This window comes from Myotis lucifugus, unplaced genomic scaffold, assembly GCF_000147115.1.
Source record: "Myotis lucifugus unplaced genomic scaffold, Myoluc2.0 scaffold_209, whole genome shotgun sequence".
NCBI lineage: Eukaryota > Metazoa > Chordata > Mammalia > Chiroptera > Vespertilionidae > Myotis > Myotis lucifugus.
Window position 1 is genome coordinate 673,753 of NW_005871257.1, and position 16,000 is coordinate 689,752.

At 37.3% G+C, this 16,000-nt stretch overlaps 1 non-coding gene across 1 annotated transcript; it reads left to right on the plus strand.

Annotated features, from left to right (window-relative positions):
- The first annotated feature begins 4,912 nt into the window (after positions 1-4,912).
- Positions 4,913-5,106, plus strand: LOC111827726. The gene has a single exon (XR_002831413.1). It is a non-coding gene; the product is annotated as a U2 spliceosomal RNA (small nuclear RNA).
- Positions 5,107-16,000: the final 10,894 nt, after the last annotated feature.

Consider the following 16,000-nt stretch of genomic DNA (forward strand, 5'->3'; position numbering starts at 1 on the left):
CCTGTATTGCTCCTGTACTTTAAGAAATAGGTAAAAACAGAGTTTCCATTACCTTCATGCAAACACTCCTTACCTAAGAGTTGACATTGGTATCTTCAAAACTAATGACGGTGAGTTATTTTCCATTCATAATTCCAGAGTAGAATGGGCACCCTTGGGCCTGAGAGTGCCCCTGTCTGGTGCAGAGAAGAGAAGTCATTAGTGTTAACACATGCTCTGCTTAACAAAGGAAGTCTTAAACCACGAAGGCAGACAGCCACATAAAAACCGTAATGCATTCTAACTCTAGAACAGACCCTGCTCTTCATTGTCCGTCTCAGCCTAATGAAAGATGAGACTTCACACAACTATGCTCTCCTGATATGTCATGTTCAACTTGGGTAGGTGAGGTTTGGGTTCTTCATACAACTCTTTAGTCAGCCTATGACACGTTTATGTGTGTGTTTGTGTGTGTGTGTGTGTGTGTGTGTGTGTGTGTGTGTGTAAAACAAGTCCTTTGTTTTAAGCTCAGAAATGGCATGTCCCTTGAATTGTGAAGGCTTGTGGATTCACAATTTTATGTCTTTATTTTCTTGAAATTTAAGGCAGAATTGACATGGTTCTTCGCACTATTTAAAATGTTGAAAACACATCTTTGTTTCTCCATAACTTCTTTGAATTTTTGTATTCTTTTGTATTTCAATTACTTTGAATTTCTTCGCAGACTTGTAATACAAAAATACATAAATAAACTTGAATTACTTCTTGCTAATTTTAGGCCATGAAGTGTTTTTTTTCATCTTACAGTACAAATATATGGGATCAAAGGAACTAGGCAAAGACATGGTTAGAATCTATTTCTGAATCTGTACATGTGTTTCTTCCATCTGACACTGTCTTATGCCCAACTCTGTGGTGGCAGTGCTGCAGTTATCATTCTGCTCCCTCACAGACTTGTAAAATGCAGATTCATGAATTTGACTTTATGCACAGTATCATGCTATTGTTAGCTCAAACTTCACCTAATGCAGATAAAATCCCAAGAATGTGAGAGGTCACTTACTCGCATTGTAGTGGCTCTGCTGGGGTTTCCCCAGCTTTTATATATATACTAGAGGCCTGGTGAACAAAAATTCATGCACTGAGGGGGGGGTCCCTCAGCCAGGCCTGCCCCCTCTCACAGTCTGGAAGCCCTCAGGGGATGTCCTACTGAGGGCTTAGGCCTTAGCGGCAGTCTGGCCTCCCTCTTCGGGAGGTGACCAGGCGATCAGGAAAAGCCGCCACCCCCATCTCCCCACCACTGCTGCTGCCTCTGGCCTCCCTTTGCAGGAGGCAACTGGGCTGATCAGGGAAAGGCACTGTCCCTTTCACCCCGCTGCTGCTGCCACTGCTGGCTGCTGCAGCTGCCGGCCCTCCTCGGCCCTCACAGCAGCTGCGGCTTTGTCTGGAAGGACATCCAGGAGGACGTCCGGAAGACATCTGGTCTATCAGGTCTAATTAGCATATTACCCTTTTATTAGTATAAATTTTATTGATTTTAGAGAGGAAGGGAGAGGGAGAGATAGATAGAAACATCAATGATGAGAGAGAATCATTGATCAGTTGCCTCCTGCACACCCCACACTGAGGATTGAGTGCGCAATCAGGCATGTGCCCTGACCTGAAATCGAACTGTGACCTTCCTAGTTCATAGGTCACCATTCAATCAATGAGCCCCCCATGTTTAATGGAGTGCATGTGGTACAGTGAGGTGGAAAGGGGCTCTGGGAACTCAGATGGGAACTATGAATTTGAAGTGCTTGCGTCTTGCTGCTTTTTTCAAAACTAATAAGCACTTTTCCAACTAAAAATATTTTGTATTATAAGCCTTAAATTCACAAGAAAAGCAGGGCCAGTGATGAGGTAGACAAAACAATAACAACAAAGCATGATTAATAAGGAATATTCAGTGGATGGTGTTAAATTGCCTTGGTGAGAGAAGGCACATACTGAGAATTTATATTAAAGACACCGTGGAGAATATTTCAGTTGGAATGCTTTAACCTTGGGAGCAGGTTTGAAGGAGTATCAGATATGAGGTGACATAAGCAACAATAACTAACTCCACATAGGCCCAGTTTGAAAGCTCAATAGAACCATAAAGAAAAGCACAGCTGGTGTGGTGGTATTATAAAACCACAAAGAAAAATATCCATCTTCCTCACTCCTTGCTCCACTCACTCTCCATTTTCCCTCATCTCCTGTTAGAAAGATTTAGACATACCTCCCAACTCCTCATTTTTCCCTCTTTGTTGTTTTCTGACCAGAGAACCCTCTCATCAGTCTGACCTATTTCAAACTACCTCGCTGCAAAATTAAACCCATTTCATTTCCATTCCTTCATTAACTCCTATTTCTTCAGCACAGCTGGATCTCATGCAGTCCTTGGAGGAAAGAATTATTAATATATGAGCTGGCTTTTAAATTTCTTATACAAAAAAGCGAGCTTTAACAATTCTTTTCATTACAAAGGACATTTTTTTAGTGCCCTGTGGCTCAAGATGTGTAGAACCAGGCCCCTGTCTTGGACGGATTTGTATGTGAATTTTACACATGATGTTTGTATTTTTTAACAGGATATATGTATCTATAAGTGGTGAGCGTGTTGACAATATTAGCAGACTAAAGAAGCAGATTGAGCCTGGACGGCATGGCTCAATGGTTGAGTATCAACCTATGAACTGCCAAGTCATGGTTTGATTCTCAGCCAGGGCATGTGCCTGGGTTGTGGGCTCTATCCCCAGTAGGAGGTGTGCAGGAAGCAGCTGATCAATGATGCTCTCTCATCATTGATGTTTCTTTCTCTTTCTCCCTATCCCTTTCTCTCTGAAATCGATATGTATATAAAATACATAAAAGAAACAGATTGAGTTTTGGAGAAGAATACCTTTCAAACACTAGTAAAATAACAACTAAGAACAAATAATGGTGGCCCTAAAATGGGTGGGATGAAACAGCATAATCTGTATTCCCCTCGGGAAGGAAAACTGCTTCCATTTATGTATTCATATCTAGAAATGTGGTTTGTTTAAGGAGTTTTGAGCCTTCTTATATATTTTTATGGCGGCATAGTCAGAGAGCACTTTCTATTAAAAATCTCAGTAGAGATCACTAAAGGGAAACACAGATAACTGACTTCAATACAAAAATAAAGTAAAATAGTAAAACACAGTAGACAGCCCCATGCCCAGCCAGTGTGTCTCAGTGGGTGAGTGTTGACCCAGGCACCAAGAGGTCCCTGGGTTTTGGTCTCAATCCCCAGCAGGGGGCAAGAGGCAGCGGGTTGATGAAGTTTCTTTCTCATTGACATTTCTATCTCTCTCTCCCTCTCCTTTCCTCTCTCTAAAAATCAATAAAAACATATTAAAAACAAAACAGTAGACTTCCAGAAATAATCTCTGGCTTCCCAACAACCTCTGATGGGACATGTGGCAACGAGAAGCAAAACACTTAGTCTCCTCTGTCCTCTTGGCGAGATCTGCCTGGCTTAGCTCCCTATGCCCTGAGGGTCCCTGGAGTGCTCTCAGCCAGAGCTGTATTCTCCCATCTGGTCCAGGGCTCTGCGTTTTGTCCTTTTCCCAGGGACTCTCTGACTCATTGACACATGATGTCTCCAAGTACTTCTAGATCTTTTCTCGTCAAACATTTTTTGATATAAACTTAACAAGAGTGGTTTGGAGAGAATGAGTTAGAGAAAAGGTATTTGGTATTGAACGCCGAGTCCTAAAATATGAACTAAATTGAATTCTGCTCTTCAACAAAGAATGCTTGGGCTCTCTAGCTTGTAATGTAACATTTCACAGAACAATGCGAACTGCTCAAAACTTGACAGGAGAAAGGAAATGAGAGAGATCGATAATTATTGGCAATTTAAAAAAGATAGTTTTTGCCCATATATTTAGTAACACCAAAGAATTAAAACTTATCCAGAAGAAATGACAATTTTTGGAAAAATGACATTGACTTACCTTTCTAGTGTCCATTTCTGTGTTTGCTTCTGGGGTAACTGATCGAGGTAAGTTTCATGCCATATGTCAGCCTAGTTATATGTGAAGAAAGGGAGGAGATGGCAAGTTAAGAGAAGCTACTGCATAGTAAGTGTTGGTACAAGTTCATACAAACTTTTTTGGAAATCATTTGTGAGACTCAAATTACATAGGCTCAAATATATATGGTCAGAATTATGTAAAAGCCATCTGTACTTTAGTTATTCTACCTAATTATATTTTGTTAGAGTTACTGTAGACCTAGATACTGTATAAATATATCCCTGCAGCCAAAGAAATTATTACCTTTACCAAAACTTGTGAGAAAGATGCTAGGACAGAGAGAAAACTTGTCTTTCCTACCTCTGGTTTTGCAGACCCAGACACAGTAAACCTCAGCTTGTGTGGATCGCCCTGATTTCACGAAATTGCCTGCAGTCCCCTGACATTCCTTCTGCCTAATTTTAATAGCATTGCTTACCTATTTCAGAAATGAAGCAGCAGTAGAAATGTTCTTCCTGCACTCTCTCTTTTCTTCTCCATAATAGATTCAGCATTTTTGAGAAAATAATACCTTTATTTCAGTGAACAAATAGGCCTTTACAGGCATTTCATTAAATCACAAAACATCCTGTGACAAAACTACAGGGTCCTATTGTTATCTGCAATTTCCAGGTGGATGAGTGAGAGATAGAGAAAGTTTAGTTACTTTGTTAGGAGTATCTAGCTGCTCACTAACAAGCTGGCCGTGCAGGCTCTATCCTCTCCTCTTTATCCAGACTCCAGGCCTCCCTGTTTGAGTCTGCCTTTCTCATGCACCACACACCTTAATGCTGGAAGATCCATACTGCTTACACGTTACAAGCATTTAGTCATCAAATGCTTTGTGCATTAAAATTTAAAATGTCTTTGCTTTTCCGCCTTTTGGCTAAGATGAAGTATAGTACCTGTTCCTATCAGTGTAATATCTGATACGTACTTGAAGATGACATGTTAGACATATTACATGGATTTTTGGAGCAAGAGGTGGAATAGGAGTTTGCTCAGTCCATTCCTCGCATTGACCTGGTATTGTAGTATTTTTGGGAATGGTGCACCCCCTGGATTGGGGGCGGGGGGATGGGTACTTTACTCATAAAGTTTCCTCCAGTGACTATTTTTTATTTATTCTCCTGGAAAGGAGTAACTGAATAAACACTTCTGGACTAAATTAAGCCAATCAGATTCTATATCCCCCTAGTAATTTGAAACCTGAACAAGAAGTATGGGTTAAAATTCTGTTGATACTGACTCATAGAATGAGAGTAGCCCACAGCCAAAGAAGGTAGCCATGTGGGTACAGGGATACCTGGGGGCTTCCGGAAGTTTTATTGTTCAACTCTTCTATTCATCTATGTATGATCTACCATAATGTCCACCCGCCATGTTTCCTTGAGAGCATATAAGCAAAAGAAAGTGTAATTCCTTACAGTTTGTGGCTCTCTTTCAATAAGAGCTTTCCTATATATTCACATTTGTTTTAAAAAAAGTTTTCTAAATGCTCAGTGTATGCTAGCAAACCTCATTTATTATCATTTTTGATCACATGGAAAATTGCCCCTGTAGCACCCCATTGTGGGAGAGGGAATGAGAGCTTTAGCATGCTAGAGGAGGGACACATACTCCAGGTAAGGCTCACTACACATAATATTCAACATGGATGTATCTTTAACGTATTATTTTGAAGAAACAAACTCAAAATCATGCAGGATGTGTTGGTCTGGGAGTCAGCGGGAAGTGTCTTCCTAGCAACTTTGACGACAATATAATGAAGTTGCATGTATGTGAGAAGCTATTACACTGAAGCATGAGCTGTCACAAATGACTTAAGTTGCCTAAGCATATCTGTGATTTTTTCATTTATGAAGCAGAAACATTATTACTCTTCACAATAAAATATTCATATGACAAAGAAATCATTGTCATAATTAGTGGAAAAAATATAAAATATTCATTTTGTTTTCATTGTACTTTTGAAAGGAAAAAAACATAAGGGGAAGAATAGTCAACTAGCATTTAAATAAAATATATTCTTTTTATTGAAATCAATTTATATTAAAGAACTCTGATAAATGTACTTTGTTTTGCTTTTAGTAATGGATTTTATCAATAACATTATATAACTGTTCTTTGATACATTTATCTTTCTGTGTCTCCTTCCTACTTGAGTGCAGGGTGTTACTGGCTGCTGCTATCAAAACATGAGGAAGAGAAGATTCCTACTTGTCAAAGCTCAGGAACATGAGCTTGCCCTGCCGTAACTTCTTGTTTCTAATACACAGACATGTGAAATCACTGTTCCCATAGAATACATAAGAGACAAAATGTCAACTTATTTGGGCAGATATCGACAATGTTTCTCTTAAATACTATTGTCAGTATACCATTCCAGTAACAACAAGAATGAAGCTAGTTTATTTTTCCCCAAATAAGAATTGTATCTAAAAATCAACAAACGACAAGTGCTGGAGAGGATGTGGAGAAAAAGGAACACTCATGCACTGCTGGTGGGAATGCAGACTGGTGCAGCCACTATGGAAGACAGTATGGAGTATACTCAAAAAGTTAAAAATGGGACTCCCATTTGACCCAGTGATCCCACTTCTAAGAATATATCCCAAGAAAACAGAAACACCAATCAGAAAGGATATATTTACCCCTATGTTCATAGCAGCACAATTTACCATAGCTAAGATCTGGAAACAGCCTCAGTGCCCATCAGCAGATGAGTAAATTAAAAAACGGTGGTACATCTACACAATGGAATACTATGCTGCTGTAAAAAAGAAGGAATTCTTACCATTTGCAACAGCATGGATGGAACTAGAGAACATTAAGCTAAGTGAAATAAGCCAGTCAATGAAAGAAAAATACCACATGATCTCACTCATTTATGGATAATTAAGACCATTATAAACTGATGAGCAAAAATAGATACAGAGGCAGAGCAACATCGAACAGACTGTCAAACTACAGTGGGAAGGCCGGGGAGGGTTGTGGGGGTGGGTAAGAGATCAACTGAAGGACTTGTATGCATGCATATAAGCATAACCAATGGACACAAGACACTGAGGGGTATGGGAGGCTTGGGGAAGGTCAAGGGGAGAAAAAAAAGGAGACATATATAATACTCTTTGTAATACTTTAAGCAATAAAACAATTAAAAAAAAGAATTGTATCTGAAAACTTTCCTCCTAATTCAACAGAAGAAACATCCACCATCACCACTACATTGGTTGATACATATTCAAAGTCATAATAAAATTGTGAAACTCTAACATTTAATTAGCAGGCCATTGTTAAATGTGCATGTGGATAGGTAGTAAGATATTGTCAGCAATATAAAATATTATGAGGAAAATAAACAACTAAAAATTGTTCCACAGTTTTAAGAGTTTCACTTTAGAATCCAAGTTTTAAATGGTAATGCCAATGGTAGTGTTCCAATGGTAACACCATTGTATTTTATATTCTTTACATTTATCCTAAAAATTTCCATTTATGTGTTATAAAAGCTTAAGAAATTTAATTCTCTAAATATAAGATTCCTTCTCTGTAAAATCGCAATGATAACAACGATGAGAGTGATGGGATAATGAGAGAAATATACACATATCTCATGACTTAGTGATGAGAGATTAGTGATATTATTTGTGTATAGGTTTTACTGCCTAGTACATAGGAATTATTAAATACAGTGTGAAGCATTTCTTAATTGAAATTTTAGAAGAAGTCAATGGGTGGGGGAGGGGGAAGGGAACATATGTAATACTTTAAACAATAAAGATTAAAAAATCTTAGCAGTAATTTTTAGTATATATTTTAATAAATAGAGACCCACCATTTAAATGGCAATTTTTTGGATATGCCAAACTAGAAATATGCAAAGTGAAATATAAGAAAAGGAAGGGCATTATCACACATAACATCATGTATTAATCCTTAGTTGAAGACAAATTTCCCTTTAATTTAACACAAACTGTTATATTCTATAAAGACTTAAACACTTCAAAGTGTCTTTACTTTATTTGCCTTGCTATCTATTAAATTCCTTACAAGGGCTTAAATGACAGTCTTAAACATTATACTTCTAGGGAATATTTGCATAGAAAAAAAACCCTCATAAGTGCCCTCAAAAATATTAGCAAATAAAACCCAACAGTGTATAAAAGTAAATATACAGCACTGAAAGCCTGGTGCATGAATTGGTGCACCAGTGGCGTCCCTCGGCCTGGCCTGTGGGATTGGGCTGAAACTGGCTCTCTTACATCCCCTGAGGGGACCCAGATTGTGAGAGGGCACAGGCCAGGCCGAGGGACCCCACTGATGCATGATCAGTGCCTGGGAGGGATGAGGGAGGCTCCAGGGCATGTCCGGCCCATTTCGCACAGTCCTGATTGGCCCGACCCTAGCAGCAAGCTAACCTACTGGTCAGAGCATCTACCCCCTGGTGGTCAGTGCACGTCATAGCAAGCAGTTGAGTTACCCTATCATATCATTAGCATATTATGCTTTGATTGGTTGAACGGGCGACCAGCCAACTGGACACTTAGCATATTAGGCTTTTATTATATAGGATGAGCAGTTTTGTCCCCAGAGATGAAAGAATGGTTCAAACTTCAAAAATATACATGTGCTGCCCTAGCCGCTTTGGTTCAGTGGATAGAGCGTTGGCCTGTGAACTCAAGGGTCCCAGGTTTGATTTCAGTCAAGGGCATGTACCTTGGTTGCAGGCACATACCCAGTAGGGAGTGTGCAGGAGGCAGCTGATCAATGTTTCTCTCTCATCGATGTTTCTAACTCTCTATCCCTCTCCCTTCCTCTCTGTAAAAAGTCAATAAAATATATTTAAAATATATATATATATATATATATCATATATATATATCCTTACTAATAAAAGGCTAAGTAGTTGTCACACCCTCATGCATCACACTGTCACAAGATGGCTGTGCGCACAGCGGGGGCGGGGGCGGGGGTGGGGCCCCGGTGGCTACTCAGTGAGGCTTCTGCCAGGCTTCTTGCAGCCCCGCGTGCCCGTCATGAAGGCGGGACCCCGGCTCCGGCCTACCTCTTTGGGGCAATCGATTGTGGGGGTCCCTCACTGTGAGAGAGCACAGGCCAGGCTGGGGGACCCCACCTCCAAGTGCATGAATTTCATGCACTGGACCTCTATATATACATGTGTCAGAGCAGGGGTATATGGGAAATCTCTATTTCTTCCTTTCTATTTTGATCTGAAGCTACACCTGCTTTAAAATATATAAATATTTAATATTTTTAATCAACTCATGTTTCAAATGATTGACAGATACTTTTTTCTATAGACATTGCTCAAAAGCGGTCTGAACATATAGCATATAAAGGTGCCTTCTCTGTTATTCCTTTCTTTCTTTCTTTCTTTCTTTTTTTTAAGACTTACTTGGATTGGGTCAGAAACCAATTGGTATTTGTCCCTTCCAGAAGCTTGACAAAAATGAGGCCATCATATTAAATCATTCCAGTGGCCACAGAAGTGATTATATAAAGAGGTATGCTGTCTTTATCAGTGGTAAATTCCACGAATCTCCAGTTTTCTTATGTCAAGTTTTTGCATTAAAGTTGCTAAAATTCTAGTTTAATGAGGATATACTTAGAACCTTTAAAATAAAACTAGGGCTTACTTTGGAAGAATGCTGTCCTTTGGTTTACTTCATAATTCAAAGAATTTAAATTCAACTCTATATCAGGTATATAGACACTTCCTTTATCCCGCTATCCCAGATACACACACACACACACACACACACACACACACACACGCACAGACATACAATATTTACTGTATGGTTTTGACTTAGTTATTTTTGCCCCTTTTGTAATGCAACAGGGATTTCTTTGTTTTCTGACTTGTCTAATCTGTTAATTTGTGATTAATGTATTCCAAGGCATGGCAACTGAAAAAGGTTAATTTGGGGTTTGAGATTATTTTAATGCAATTCATCATTTAGTGATTCCAGTAAGAAAATTGAACTGACACCCAGTTCTAAGGTACCATAATCATCATATTTGAATGTTTCTGTGATGAATGACAAGCATTCACCAATTAATCTCCTAAATGTTTCCAATCAATTAATTTCCCAGCAGTGGAAGGAAGGGATCTACATAGAGAGCAGTTACCCCATTTGATGCGTGTGCTTTACCTGTGTTCTATGAGAATAAATTACTTTGTATTAAAATATCTGTCCCTATTGTTTATAAGTTTTTCAGTGTAATATTTTTTTCATTAGAGATTAGAAGGTTGAAGGCTGATATATTGCAATGTGAGGATTTTTGATGTTTCATGTTTTTCAATTTCAAGTAATGTGCAGACATGACATTTTTTTCAAAATATTCACAAGGCACAAATGAAACAAATCTATAATCAGTCAACTTAAGTACATACCTTTTGTTCATTTAGCTTCTTTTGTTTCTTAAAGTTGTATCTGAATATTTTGCTCGTAGGTGAAAAGAGTTGATGTGCTATTCTCATTATACATAGTGATTAAAAATAACATGTTAATGAGTTTCCATATGGAACAATTAATCTCATTTTGTGTTAAAAAGAGTAGGTTTTGCTTGGGTGGTATCTTTTGTGTGTAGCACATTTCACAGGCTCTCTTGGTCATAATTGGGTTTTTACTGAGTATTTAAGAAAAAATGTAATTTACAGTTAAAAATAAGAGTACAACCAGTGACAAAAATTAAAGAAAAAAAAGGCAATAGTCAACTATAATGGTGGATAAACATAAAAAGGAAATGACTGCAAAGTAAGATTATTTATTTATAAGAAAATTCTCTCAATAACCATTTGCATAACTGATATGACTTGCCATTTTATGGTGTTTGTTTCTGTTAGTTTGTGTTTCTTTGGATTCTTATTTTTTTTAACCAACCACTATTTCTTTCCAGGAATAATGTCTCTAATTAAGATAATCTCTACTGGGTACATAGAAATCATAACAATGTAAACAAGACATTTATTTAGTGCTTATTCTCTCTCAACTGCTCATTATCACATTGAAACCTAATTATCAACCAATGAGCTAGTTTTATTATTAATTTCATTTTACACACGAAGAAACTGAGGCTCAAAGGATTCCTAAATTGATCAGGCCACACAACTAAAAGAGAAGGAACAAGGATTTTAGGTTAGGGTTATCTGATTCTAGAGCCCGTGCACTTAACTTTTCACTACATTACGTATGCTATTGTCGAAAACTCCAGTTTTTCTGATTTATAATTAACTATGGATAATTATTACTCATTATTGCTTCAGATATGCTTTTTGGTATCATCATTAGAGTGCTTGATTTAAATAAAATTAAATATTCAAGTATTAAAGAAAATGTTGTGTTGTTTTAACACAGATTATAATCTGGAGCAAAATTTAAAAAACAAATACTAGCTACAGCCTGACCATGCAACCCTCATCAGTAAATGTTCTAATATTTCTATGACTATTTTTGGTGTTGAAAATCTAACCTTTCGCAAACACTGTGCTTTAAAGATCTTACTAGGAATCCATGAATATTTAAACAATTAGTATTTTTGCTAGAAATTTGAAGGCCAGTAGTTTATCCTTACAATAGCTATGCTTAACCCAGTAAGAATGGCAGTACTAACAAAAAGAAAAGGTGTTTTTTTTTTTGCTGAATCAAAAAATTCTTTGTAAGTTTATTGTCTTTCCTTTGAGGAAAATCAAGTAGATGTATGTCATGTTGACTAGATAGAATCTTATTTTTGAAGTCAGAGCAATTTTCAAAAATTCCAGTTGAGATGTTTTTAGCAAACATCAGTAGCTCTTGGTCATCCTGATATCTTCCAATTAGATAACTAAATATTAAATACATGTTATTTTTGTTAAATAATTGTTGGGCCAATAGTTTCTTAGCCTTTCTTTGGACACTAATGATCTAAAAAGCTGTATAATAAAGAGACTTTTCGAAAGTATTTTGTAATAGATCATGTATACTTTGTTTCAGAAACTATAACATTTAAATATAAAGTGTTGGTCGTATGGATAAAAATGTACATGAAAATATTTATTAAATTATTGATCAAAGTTATAAATACATTACAAAAGTGTTGAACTTTCCCCTTTATGGCCCAAATAGTAAATATTTTGGCTTGCAGACCAGGTGGCTTCTGTCATAACCATTCGACTCTGCCACTGGATTGTAAAAGCAGTCATAGACAGTACATGAACAAATGTGCCTGTGTTCCAATAAAATTTTATTTTAAAAACTATACAGTGGGCTCTGAATTATATTTTATATAGCAATTCCAACTTATTTTTAAAAATTAATCTACAGTCAATACTATGTTATATAACATGAGCATATAAGGAAATTTGTGGGGAGTTTCAGTCATCAAAAGACCAAAAATTAAATATTCACATGTACAAGCCAACACCATTCATAATTGTATTGTGAATTATATGATGCAGATTCTTTAGAGGTTCATAGATGTGTGAGTAACCAGTGAGGACTTAGCTAGTGAAGAAAAGCTGCCAGGATAAAACATTATTTTTCAGATCTTGAGCAAAGAGAAGGACAGGCCTTTCTGTCATTTTATACATCTTTTTTGGTATTCGTGCTTACTTAGATTTGCTTCTCTCCATAGCCTAACTAACTCACTCACTATTTCCCTATCCTCTAAAATACTTCTTTCTCCCTTTGTCTTTGATCTTCTTCCCTCTATGCACTGACATCATATCCATTCCTCAATTTCACCATAAAATATCATCTTGCAGAAAGCATTTTCTGATTATTTCAAACTATTCCTCACTGCTGAACATCCAGTCCATTCTACACCACTCACATTCTATTAATATCACATTAATATCTATTAATATCACATTGTGCTTTTTCCCACTCCCACACTAGCTTTTGAATTACTTGAGGGCCTTACTTATTTCCATAGCTTGATGTTTTCTAGCCACCAGATCAAAATCATTGAGACACATAATAGTATCTATATATATAAAAGCCTAAGTGACCTTTATAACCAAATGACCAGAACGACCGGAACAACCGGAACTATTGGTTGACCAGTCACTATGATGTGCACTGACCATCAGGGGGCAGACACTCAATGCAGGAGATGCCCCCTGGTGGTCGGTGTGCTCCCACAGCCAATCTCCCGCAGCCCCTCCCCACAGCTGGTCAGCCCCCCGATAGGCCTCAATCGATCGCCAGCCAGGTCCAAGGACCCCACCCATGCACGAATTCGTGCACTGGGCCTCTAGTATCTAGTAAAGTTATTAAATGCCTTCAATATAAATTGGAACAAAAGAATAAGCTCTTATGCCAGGAAACTGACAAGTGTGTGAAACATAGTACAACCAAAAGCTAAATAATCTATAGTTTACAGCTGTATCCAATCTTTTAAATTAACTATTTTAGCTGATATTTCCATTTTAATTGGACAATCATCATGTTGGTAGTATTCACCTTGACCAACATCTTTGAGCATTTGCCTACTGTTCTTACCAGTGATGTCATAGTGTTAATTCAGTAAAAAAGAACACTATTTAGTTACTAGCAAGGTTTTCTGAGCTATCTGAATGTGAAAATACCTCCTAATCTATTAGATTGCTGACTTTTATCTCCACAGGAATCTTTCAACTTGTCATATAACTGTAAATGTTTCATAACTATGTTACTCTCTACTTTCCCAGTTTATGCTTTTGGATTGGAGAACTTTCAGCTCCAAACAGATGTTTTTATGTGGTATCCATGTTCCCCATATTTCATTAATATTTATTTTATATTCTATATGTGATCTTTGCATTTGTGACCATCAGAGAACACATAGATAGCTGTCATTGATGCTGTTTATCAAATGTTTTCAGTTCTCCTGCTTTCTTGCCTCAGGATAATAATTCACTTCCTGTCCCATTTGAGGGCGGGTAGGACCCTGTGACTGGTTCTAGCCAAAGATTTGTGAGCATAAGTGAAACCTGTCATTTCTGGGGGGGAAACTGAATTGTCAGTGTGAGACTCACAGGCTCTTTTTTTACTCTGGCATGGTTACTAACAGTACTCAGTGTTTGGTATTCTGTCAACCTTGGTCTCTGAGTGACAAAATTACAAGTATTGTCTACCTATGATGGACATGTAGAATGAGAAAAATATAAATATGTGTTGCATGAGCAACCAAGATTTTGGGATGAATTGATACCATAGCATAACCTAGTCAATCTATTCTGCATGATACAGAAATCAAAACCATATGAAAGATGCTGTTTAAAAGAAAACAAAATACAACAAAACTAATCATACCATAGTGCAGGGGTCCGCAAACTACGGCCCGCGGGCCACATGCAAATACAAATATTGTATTTGTTCCCGTTTTGTTTTGTTTTTTACTTCAAAATAAGATATGTGCAGTGTGCATAGGAATTTGTTCATTTTTTTTAAACTATAGTCCGGCCCTCCAACGGTCTGAGGGACAGTGAACTGGCCCCCTGTTTAAAAAGTTTGAGGACCCCTGCCATAGTGTATTAAGGAGAGCAATTTGAAGTTGAGGAAACTGAAAAATGGATATCCATGTTCTGTAGTAGCACCACATTTGATGAAGCAATCACCTGAGGTAGTTTGAAAGTCAGAATACAGAGAGTTAATGATGTTGTAGTGGTTAGAAAAGACATAGGACATCAGAATGATAATGGCCATTGGTGTATGCTATTAGCTGCATTTGACAAGGCACTGCAATTAAGAAATGACTTCAGTAAATAATTAGGTCATTTGAAATCATGGACAAAAGGGCATACAAAGATAGTTCAGAAATAAGTAAAATTTTAATTTGGAAGTGGCTACAGATTCTCAAAACTAAGGAGATAATGATTAAAAGGAGAAATGCTGTAAACCAAAATATCAAAGTCTACCTTGGAGGAGGAGAAAGCCAATTTATACTGATTGTTAAAGCCCCTGAAATAATTATTTTGTTCCCAGACAATCTCTTGTATTGATAAAATTTTTCAGAAAGAGTTTTAATGGTGCAACATGCCCATTAAAGCTGAAAAATTTGAATTATTGGTGATTAAATCCAAAGAAAGAGAAGTGTCCCAAACAGAACTGTGATTGTAGTTATTGGCACATGGGACTCCACATGCACTAGCATATGCTTTAAACTTTAAAGTGTTATCTGTTTAGAGAATTTTTTTTAAAAGTATGCTGCGGCTGTTCAATACATCCTGCATCTTTCAATTAGGTCTTGAAAAATGGAAAATTTTTATTTTATACTGTATCACTTAGTGTAGTTGTTTTCACTTGTCTTTATTCTCTTCTAACAGGCAAAAAAAAACTGTGTATGCATTTTATAAGAGACCATTAGGTGTGATACGTTTTTGGCAAGTAAAGAAGTTAAAAGGAACGACAGCACATCTAAAACGGTACCCTTAGGTGAGTGTGGAACAAGTATAAAAGGACTGATATCTGACAGTGCATGTTAAAGCCAGACACTCTTTGTTATTTTGGCCTTTAGACTAAGCAAAAATAAAACATTCAATATATTAGAATCTATATACTCTGGATGCCAAGCAATACTTTAATGGCAGAGTTGCTTTTCTTTATGTCCTGGCTATTTTATTAAATCTCCAAGTAAGTGTTAAACCTTGGTTTTATATCTCACAAAGACCCTTGGCACCTTGTAAGTAGTTTTAAAATCCATTTGGGGGAGATGCCGTGGAAAGAATGCAACTCTTAGGATGCTATGTTCGGTTAGTTCCCATCAGAATGTTAAGGAATGCACTTCTGCTGACAATAAAACAGAAGCGATTGAAGCTCAGTATAAAGCTGGATTTATCCCAATTTGGAAATACTGAGGCTCTCCCTCCACATAACAGAGAATCACCCATGTCTCAAATGCGTGTAAAATTATGTTGCAGAGAAGAGCACTGTCCAACATGATGAATACTTAAGGTAAATGATGAA